The 10,572-nt window shown below is 40.6% G+C and overlaps 1 protein-coding gene across 1 annotated transcript in view; it reads left to right on the top strand.

The window, feature by feature from the left end:
• The first annotated feature begins 1,251 nt into the window (after positions 1 to 1,251).
• LOC145993966 (phospholipid-transporting ATPase IF-like) overlaps positions 1,252 to 10,572 on the top strand; it is a 219,682-nt gene continuing 210,361 nt past the window's right edge. The window contains exon 1 of the mRNA XM_083129972.1: positions 1,252 to 1,416. The gene's annotated coding sequence lies outside the window, so the exon portion shown is untranslated. The remainder of the gene's footprint in view (positions 1,417 to 10,572) is intronic.

Genomic DNA, 10,572 nt, shown 5'->3' with positions numbered 1-10,572 from the left:
AAGTAAAAAAAAGATAAGATTAGCAGAATCTAAAAGCAGTAGGACAAAAGGATACTCAAGATGGAATTAGTTTTCACGTATTTCTTGCATTTTTTCTTCCAGACGGCCAAGGGCACCTGTAGGGGGCGCAAAGAGGGGCAAATGCTCACCTCGTTTTCAAATATTAGACAAATAAAAATACATTTCATAAAATGTTTTTGCTTCGCTCGCAAATCTGCTTATCTTACAGCCTAGTCAAGTTCAGAGCCGCTAGGGGGTGACGGGAGTCAGCTCTGGGCGCCAAACAATCTAAAGAAAAAAAAAGAATGCCATGGCGCCCCGTGAAATTATTGCGCCCCATTATATCATTATTGTTTTCCGTTTGTAAAAATTTGGATTGTAAATTACCAGACATGGACGTCCGCAGGATTTTTTCCAGGGAGGGGCAAGGAAGGTATTTTTTCCAGGGGGGCAAACGAAGGTAAAATTTCCCCCAAAATAGTCTTGTTCCCTAAAAAACATTGCTTAAATTTGAATTTATGGTGTTCATGCAATAATTAACACATATTATTGTGGATAAAATGAAATTATATGTGTGAAATACATATTTTTGGGTTGACTTTCATTTTCCAGGGGGGGGGCCACGGCCCCCCTTGCCCCCCTTCCGGACGCCCATGTTACCAGACAGAGAAGAAAGACCAACTATGTACATCAGACTGTTGCTGCTAAACAGTTTTGTCTTAAATGCATGAATGAATAATTGTTTTGAGGAAAATGAGCGCGCTCATTTCAGAGACAATTTATATCATTTATTGCTGTTGGTTTCTTATGAGGCGGATGAATTGATTATGTAAAATATTTAAATAATATGTTATATAGTGATGAAGGGCCAGACTCCCTTAAAAAGGATACGCAACACATCCCTTTCGAAAATCGTGGGCACGCCAGTCCCCCTAGGCTATAATATCCTGGGATAGCTAGATTTATTTTAATACTCCTCCTCATTGATTAACCTAAAGAGACAAAAAAGCGACGTAAGATCGTTGTTATCGCGTTCCAAATTGCGTGTAAGATTATCCTTCACCTAATTATTGTGTGGCCTTGAACCCTACAAGTTAACCTTGACCCAATAAACGTTCGATACTTTCCTGAAACTTCGACACGTCTGGCAACCCTGTCAGAAGTGGCCCTCCTACCGGTGCAAATCTAATCAAACGCGCAGCTCGCCGCGCAAACGGAACCAAGTAGTTTCCAGACATTCCGCCAGGTGGAGCCGCGCTGTAACCGGGATTTTGAAGTTGGTGTTTTTCTGCCTTAGCTGCAGAGTGGACGACTTTCGCGTGTTTACCCGTTGTTGTTTTTTTAAGAAGTTTTTCGTGTTTCTGTGCCTTGTCTGCGTGTGACAGAAGCTGGAAGTGCACAAGAGAGCTGCTATGGGTGAGTACTGTCAAAGTAACGTGAACTTTAGTGTATCTTTCGTGTTTCCCTGTCAAATACGACCTGTTTCAGGCGTGTCCTGTGAAGTGACGTAATTCGTGAAAATACACGTGCGTTGCCGGATACACATGAAAATTTCCGGATGTGTTGTACAGAAGTGGGTTAAGGAAAACCCCCAACGAATTGCTAATGCAACTAAACTGTTGCGACGAAATATGAATCCTGTACATTTGTCGCTTTCCAGTTTTACGAAGAAATAACTTTGCCATCAGTATGTACGCGATGACATAATGAGGAAAATTTTATTATACGTATTGCCTTTTGAAGTTGCGGAATCGAGTTAAGTGGTCGACTTTTGGACTTTCCACAGAAGTATACGGGTTAGAATCTGGGCGAGGCTAGGGTGTTGTTCTTCATAAATGTCCCTTCATCGAACCGGGGCCTCCCCGATGGCGCAGTGGTAGCGTCGTCGCCTTGTAATTAAGGTGTCCCGAGTTTGATACCCGGTGGAGGAGACACATAGTGGTGCGGATCCCACTTTAAACTGTAGGTCCCGTCCCGATTAGCATAAAGTGGATTTAAAACAAAATCTCAAATCTCATTGAATCATTACTCAACCTCATCACTCTGGTGAAGGGGGTGGGGGGAGCTGATTAGGTTAAACCCACCTCCCCTAACTTTCGAGAAAATAAACATTTTTAAATGAGAGCAGTAATGAACTCGGGAAAACCCAGTGATAAATAAACTGCGATTACAATGGTAAAAATTTACTATCCTTCGGACACCTCTAATTTTTTCGTTTCGTCAATTTTTGACATTCGTACTTATGTACCTGCTTCGCGGAACATTTCTGAATGTGTATCAACGTTGTTTTGATAAAATTAATTGCAATTTTTCCCATTATAACTGGTGGACATGCCATTATTGTACTCGATAACAAGTTTAATTAAAATATGGAATTGAAATCAAGCGTGTGCTGCTTAATGAAAGATAATCAATTAATCCCCCCTTCTTTTGTGCCAGGTTAGCAGTAGTGGTAGATAAACTATAAAGCTATGTAAGTTTATTATTATATCCTCATCGTTATGGTATCCCACTCCAAATTTCGTATGAAGGGGACCACCCCACGAACCCTCTCTTTGGGCAACCTCGTCTTCTAGACCTTTTGTTCTTTTCTCAACTTCCTTGAGTCGACGGCCCGGTAAATTCTACTTTTAAAAGTCCATATCCCAGTAATTTTAATCGAAACTGATTTCTAATTTTTAAAACTTTATACATTAATTAATAATATACCCTTGAAATTTAATATTTATGGCATAACCATTGGCCGCATTAGTTCCATTATGTCTAGGCTTATTGACAAATATAACATTCAGTTTAAATAAGTTGACAACGACTGGATGTAATAGAATATCCTAGTTTCCTCTCCTCTGGCCAATGTCATTAAAGTATGCTGATTTTCATTGGCATGTTCCATCCACGGGGTACACCCTGGACTGCATTTTGTAGACGAACGAGTGTCTGGCGAATCGCCCCATGGTCAGTATAATAATGTGTGTTTTGTGTGCTGAGTGCCTAATAGCCTCAGCTTTTAACCAGTCAGAATATTTTAGTTAAAACCCGACATTACAGTTGTTATTTTAATAATGGTAAGAGGCTGGACCCCGTATAATGTGACGGGTGCTAAGTAGCCTAAGTGCTGACGCACCCAAAATTTTAAATTCAAATTTAAAAAATCAATATATTTGTTAATGAAAATTTCTGCGCAAACTAAATTGACCGTGGTGTTCGTACGTTAACTTCCGGTTCGAATTCGGAGACTGCGCGGGAGACAATCCTCTCTCAGCAACTTTGATTCCTCGCCATCACTAGCGAGAAAGTATTTCCTCTTATCGTCGATGAACCCTGAACGAAAAGTCGGCTCGGGCTGCAAGTCGCGAACTTCAGGAGAGCCTTTCGCTGCCCGGTACAGTTGATAATTGAGAAACACTGCTCTAGAACCGGCTACAAGGAACGCTGTGGAATGCACAACCGACTGTCCTTTTATAAGACGCATTTCTTGAATGATTTTCTTTTCATCGGATTCAGCGGAAAAGAGTAATTACATAAAATTTCTACAATGTCTTAGTATGCCAGCTACATCTAGGTAGGAGGGGTGCGAAAATCATTCTCGTCCTGGGGGCTCAAATCTCTAGCTACAACTCTGATAAGGAAATATTTCCTTTCGAGAGACCCATTAATAGATTTACACCATTATAAAAACATAACACAATAAAAGTATGAAAATTTAATTACCACTTTTAAGAGAAGGCAATAATTAAATAATATCTAACGCTTATTAAAAACATTTCATCTATCTTCCAATTTCTTGACATTTTGAACCAGTCGTTAAAAGAATTAATTTGCTAGTTTATAAATGTAGCAAATTTATTTGTTTATGTATGTTTACAAATATATATAAATAAATTAATTAATAATTGATATATATTTCATGACATTGACATATATATACACACCAAGGTTTCGGGCTTGCCCCCCCCCCCCCCCCTCCCTCAAAAAATCCTGGGCACGGGCCTGAGGAACAGGGTGGGAGATGAACCACGCGTTGGAATGAAGAATGTCCAAAGTATAGTGGAACCACAGGCAAAAGAGCCTGCGCAGACTTGCGACTCCTGCGCATCGTTCTCCCGCGTGGAGGGGATGGCAGAGTGGAGCAGGCTTCATTGTGGCCAGAGTTGAACCGATGTAGGGGAAGGTGCGCGGAGACTTTTGGCACGATAGAGTGGCGTTGTGGTAACGTCGTTTTGTAATCAAAGGGTCCCGGGTTCGATACCCAGTGGAGGCACATAGTGGTACGGATCTCACTTTATACTGTAGGTCCAGTCCAGATTAGACTTTGTATATAAATATACTTAAAACACACTCTCCCTCCATCTCTTCGTCCATGAAAAACTTATGCTAAAACACTTGAACATTATCAGGTTTTGGACAGATATCGCCGCCTGAATGCTGCTTTGTTGTGTGTTCACTTTTCGTCGGAGACGAACGAGTTGATGAAGTTATTGTGTTCCATACGTACATGTTAATGCGTCACGTTTCGAAGTGACTTATTTGGCTGTCAAGTGGTTGAATTATCAGCGTGAGTCTGTTCTAACTTTTTCGTCTTTTTTGCGTTTCTCTGTGTGTGTTTTATTATGTAGTACAGTGGGATCCATGAGTATTACCGTGCAAATTGTCCATGACTATTTTCATTAATTTTTCTCTCACATCCTATGTGTTTTTAAGCGTTGGATTTTATGTATGCTGGTGTAGAAGTTGTCAACAGCTTGTTTTGAGTTTTCTTTTATTTCTTGAAGCTCTTATTGGGTCAAATATAGAGCACGAACATGGTGATGGACAATTTGCACGGTAATAGTCATGGATCCCACTGTACATGTATCCGTTGGTAGAACCTTGTTCATTAATAAATACTCCCTCTGTCCCATAATTATAGTCCGGTATGCCAAAATTGTAACTTTTTATTTAGGTTCTTTTGGATACTTGATCGGCCAATTTGTACTGATCCTTGAGTAATAACGTTGTATGACTCATTCCCGTGTTTCACTTTCTTCTTCTGTATACACAAATGTCACAGTTTGAATATCGGACAAGTATGTTGTGACAACAAACAAAAGTGTACCGGACAATAATTATGGGACAGAGGGAGTAATAACTTAATTGTATGCACACAAACGCGCACACGAATTAAGAGATGCGTGATTTCAACTCAGGGGTGGCATACTTAAAAGTGTTTAAAACACCATGTTAGAAATGTTTAAAAACACAAGCCTGTGTTTTATGCAAGTATTTAAAACAGAGTGGCAACCGGAAAACAGAGTGGCAACCGTCAAATAGTTAGTTAAACATTATCGAACAGTCTACACGCGAGATTTAACATAAATAGGTATTTTAAGAAGTTACTCAAACGTTTACTATGTAACTAGAAATATGGCCATTCCTTGGATCATATGAACCATTATATTTAGGAAATAATTCTTGACCCGTTTTAAACGTTTTATTTGTTTAAAACTTGGTTTGTTCTTGATTCATTGATCTGACACATAAATTATCAGTTTTTGTTGTTATTTTATGATATGAGTTGGTAGCATTGTTTTACATAAATTATCAGTTTTTGTTGTGTTATTTTATGATATGAGTTGGTAGCATTCTTTTACATCGTGGCTCACACTATTTCGCTGCACTTTTTAACTCTTATTTTATGATATGATCTTATTTTATGATATGAGTTGGTAGCATTGTTTTACATCGTGGCTCACACTATTTCGCTGCACTTTTTGACTCTTTGCACTCACGCGCCTAGTTGGTTACAAAGTGCAGCGGGTCGTCTACTTCATTGATTGGTGTCACGTAGTGTATTTGGTGTCTGCTCAGTTTGCACTAAGTTCTGGAGCGGTGTACTGTGTGGTGTATAGTCACGTGGTACGTGTTAACCAATTAAATGAACGTATCAAGCAGCAGACAGGACATCTCTTTTCATGCGTACACTCACCTCAATTAGTACTCCGGCAGTATGTTTCTTTATACAGCATATTTGCAGAAGATACAATTCAATCTACAGGTGAATCAATATCCGCTGTATAAAACACAACTTATTACTAACTTCGTTGAACCTGTACAGCACCTAACAAAGAAGCATCTACTTGGTTCAAGGTTCAACATAGTTCCTTGCACTAGTCTCAACACGCAGTGGCGGCGATTTTTTTTTGGGGGGGGAGGGGCGTGTGTGGCAGTTGCCACTTTTGCTCCTGCACTATGGTAAACCTTACCTTTAGGTAAGCTCAGTTTTGTCACATTGGCCCGCAGGTTTGGAACCCAATCGGAGCCACTGCTCACACGGAATGTAACACACCTGGTGTTCAGTTGCGTCGCGTGCGTTTCGCATACGAGTGTTCATAATAATGTTTTTGTACTGAATTACTCCTCTCCCTTGTAACTTCATCTTCAATTGAAAAAGTGAGAATAACAGTTCATATTTATTTCCAACAATTTATCCCCAAAATCACGCTATATTTGAAGTAATACTAGAAGGACCATGGGGAAATCGCCCCTCTCCCCCTTAAAATCTGCTAGGGTTACCGAATTTTCGGTAAAGTTTGCAATTATGTAGCATAGACATTGTCCCACTATACATGCCTTGTATATGCTGCATTCTGGTGCCGAATGTAACAAGTATTGCCGCTTGAATCAGTGTTCACACAGCGAAATGAACATCTTCGGGGTATAGTGGCCAACAGCCCCTTAGCTGTCAGCTCTATGCAACACGCCCAGCAATTACGTTCAACGCACTCCGTGGAACACCGTAGCAGTCAGTGTTACCAACTATCTAGAAAAGTTATCAGACGTGAAAGAAGTCGTGTCAGAGTAAATTGTGTGTATATATACTCGTACATCATATAGTATTTTTTTTCGAATAAATACGTAATTTAAGACATACATGAGTGTTCACGTGCTCATGCGAACATTATCAGGCGCCGCGCCTGCTGGTGTCAAAAGTGCAGTGAACTTGACTGGGCTCATTTAAAACATAGTTTCTTTTCTTTGAAAAACAAACAAATTTTGCCAACCCTGCTTGAACCACGTAATCTTCACCTGGTGAAGCTTCTCTGAAGAAAAATAACTACGCATTTTTCCGTGCAACGTTCTCATACAAGCGTGCATAATGCTTCGGGATTTGACTAGAGAGCCGCAGCGAAAGCAGGTATACACATACCTGGGTAGAAGTGCAAGGGGGGATAATGTTAGATATTGACGCTCGTAATTACACTCGATGGCCCTGCGTGCTCGTGATCCTTGCGAACGCTGCATCGACTGTGCAGGAAGAATGCAGTGAAAGGTTTCCTTGGCCCTGTTAGACTCGCTGGCACCGACTTGTGTTCGTTGTTGTCTTCCCTCTTGGATTTTCCAATCCTTGCTGACGAAAAACTGAGCTAGGAGTCGACAGTCTCTAATGCTTTACACATGTTTCCCAGGCCCGTATCGTGACGATGACGTGGCAGTGACGTAAAAGATTATACCTGTCCTCGTGTTATGTTCGTAAATGTATAGTACGCGCGAGAACACACGTATCCACCTTGATTTTTAGATTATTGGATTTGTGCACGAATTTGCCTTCTGCTACACTTGCTCTCATTGAGTTCAGGGTCTGGTGGGGGGCACACCCAGTTTCCACAAACGATAAAATTAAATGTTAAGATCTGTAAACCTGGCCCTTCTAACGTAACCTAACCATATATGCATTATTAAACCTAAGCGGTATTGTAGGTCAGGAATTGTTAGATTAGTAGGGCCAAGTTTCGAGCTTTTAGCATTCGTTGAAAGCTGGGTGTGCCACGCACTAGACCTTTGAGTTCATGCCGACTCGGTGGCCACCAATACAGAGTACTTATTGGCAAATAATTTCCAGTGAATTTTTATCTACCTAAAATAACTTAACGACGTCAAAAGTTTAGCGTAAAGGGAGGAAGTTCGTCATTGAATTTGGGAGTGGATGGGTACCCTTTTCAGCGTGTTTATTAATAATGGGTTTTTATTGAAGTACCATAAGGTGTTGGTGTGATTTTGAACCTGGTATTTTCTTTGAGGGTTCAAATGCAATAACAATCTGTAAAATAGGCAGGTACACTCACCGGCAATAATAATGGGACACTAGATCCTGAAATGATCGCTTCCCTCCAAGGCGTTATGTGTGTTGCCTAACTATACGGCGGTAGTAGAAGGATCCCAAAAAAAAATCGCCAAACGCCGCTACTGCAAATCAGCGTTATGTAAAGGAAGAAAGGCTACAGTTCTCGATAGAGCATCTGAAAAACGATGAAACGTAAGGAACAATAAAATACAGTAAAACGTCGTTAATCCGGACCCCGATCGCTTAATCCGGACAGGCAAAAAAAAATTTAAAAAAAAAACATAGCAGAATGCAAGGTTTTAATGTGGCGAGAAGTCAACAAGAGAACTTCCCAAAGTAAAGCCAGTCAACCACTGATGAAATTCTGTTTCCCGCTAACTTTGTACTACACCATAATAAACGTGTTTTGTTCCTATAAACGGAATTTTGATGCGGTTTCTACTGTTCTTCAAGGTTATGTACGTTAATCCGGACTGGTCAACTTACCCCCCCCCCCCCCATTAGTCCGGATTAACGAGGTTTTACTGTAAGGGGAAATGGACGTAAAAAGCGGGAAAGATTAAGTGAAAAGTAGTAAAATCTAAAAAATACATTGTGAGAAGGCGACAGTATGAAGAAAAAAGGCTAAATTTTAAAAAGAAGTTACAAAAAGGGTGAAAAGTAGATGTATCAAATAAAGCAGAAACCGTATTTAAGTAGAATTGAAGTCATGCACGTTTGAGGATCAAGTAAAATCAGCTCTTTTTCGGAGAGAGCGTGAGGGGCTTTGGGAACTGACTCAAGGCCGAAACCTCTTTGGAGCAAGCAGTCTGCAGTCGTGAGAATACGCAGGGTAAATCAATCGGGAAGGGAAAACATTTGCATGTGTTAATCAAATACCCACATCGAGCGAGTCGATCGCAAAATGCGAAATTAAACCATTTTGCGTTCCACATCGAGTGATGAGTGGCTCGCGGATACAGCTCACTCCCTCGTTGCATAACCGCCTGCATGTGGGTTGTGTTCCTTTGATCATTCGCGGCAACGAACTCAAGGGGCGCCCAGTGCTGCAAGTCTCTTGTCGTTGCGAGTAGCAATTAGTTACTTTTCCCAGTGTTGCCAACCCTAAGATCCTGTCTCTACAATGGATCAAAATATCACTTCGAATTACAAAACGCAGTTTAAAACGCCAACCCGTGAGTATTTTTTTTTTTTCAGATTTCGCAAATGATGTGTCAAGTATACTTGATATTGTTAAGTAGAACATGATTATTTGTGGATCTTCTGAAGAGAATCAATCATAAATCGATAGTAAACGAACGGTGGCCTCCTTGATGGCGCAGTGGTAGCGTCTTCGCCTTGTAATCAAGGGATCCCGGGTTCGATACCCGATGGAGACACAAGTGGTTCGGATCTCACTTTAAACTGTAGTTCCAGTCCCGATTAGCCTTATTGTGCACAAAGTGAACTTAAAACAACAAGTCAAATAGGCAAACGAGATGGATGAAGGGACAATCACAAACATGTAGGGACGACATAACACGAGTGGGCCCTACAGAGGATTATACTGGCCGTGAGTCCAGACCCCAGAATGCGGTCCAGGGGGTCCTATGTGGAAGGGAGGTGACATTTGGGTGTCTTCGTAAAGTGTCACAACCTCTTACACGCCGTGGATAGTGTGAGATATTCTTGTGTCATTCAACATGATGACAATGAAGCAGGTTGCCATATCCATCACGTTCTACTTCGAGCACTGATTTTACCTTTCGTCAATTTCATCAAATTGTCTTTCACGCTCATCGTAGTTCTTTGATAGCGTACACGTGGTCTGTTATAAAATCCCGATGGAGTGCAAGGTGTGGAGGATTTGCGTTAGCGTGTTGAAGCTATCGCTCTTCACTCAAGTCTTCAGTCATCCTGGACTGGGGCATCCCGAAGAGCACCTGGCTAGAAACTGACTGTTGGCTAGAAACTTTCCGTGCCATGAACATATCGAATGACAAAGTTATGTAGATTTTTCAGTTAGTATCTTGACTTACTCATGCTTGATTCTTTTCTTTTTTAACTCTGGATGCATTAGTTTTTGTAACAGAAGTAAATTATGATAGCGAGTTTGGAAAAGATCTTGTAAATAAACACTATATTTGAACAGAGGTGATGGATGGTGCTTAATTTAGTGAGCGCTACTTGACAGTGGTCCGGATGGTGTGAATGTAGAAACACAGACGAACACCTTGTAAAGTTTTGAAGGGCTCTGAATTGTCCTCTATCGTACGTCACATTCTTTAATAAAAAAATAAGTACATAATCACTCGATTGTGGAGAAGATTGAACAATACTGGCTGACCTGAAACTCGTATACAATGTTTAGATCATAATGCAAATGCACAAAAACATTACCGTCATTATATTGCTGTGTACTGTGTTGGAATAATTGTAAGGAATTTGTAAATCCTACATTTATAATACGTTGCTTTCTTGACACCAACGAT

Source organism: Lepisma saccharinum, chromosome 10 (assembly GCF_977018435.1).
Source record: "Lepisma saccharinum chromosome 10, izLepSacc3.1, whole genome shotgun sequence".
In the NCBI taxonomy this organism is placed as follows: domain Eukaryota; kingdom Metazoa; phylum Arthropoda; class Insecta; order Zygentoma; family Lepismatidae; genus Lepisma; species Lepisma saccharinum.
The sequence above is the reverse complement of the archived record's forward strand: the minus strand, read 5'-3'. Positions and strand labels throughout refer to the sequence as shown.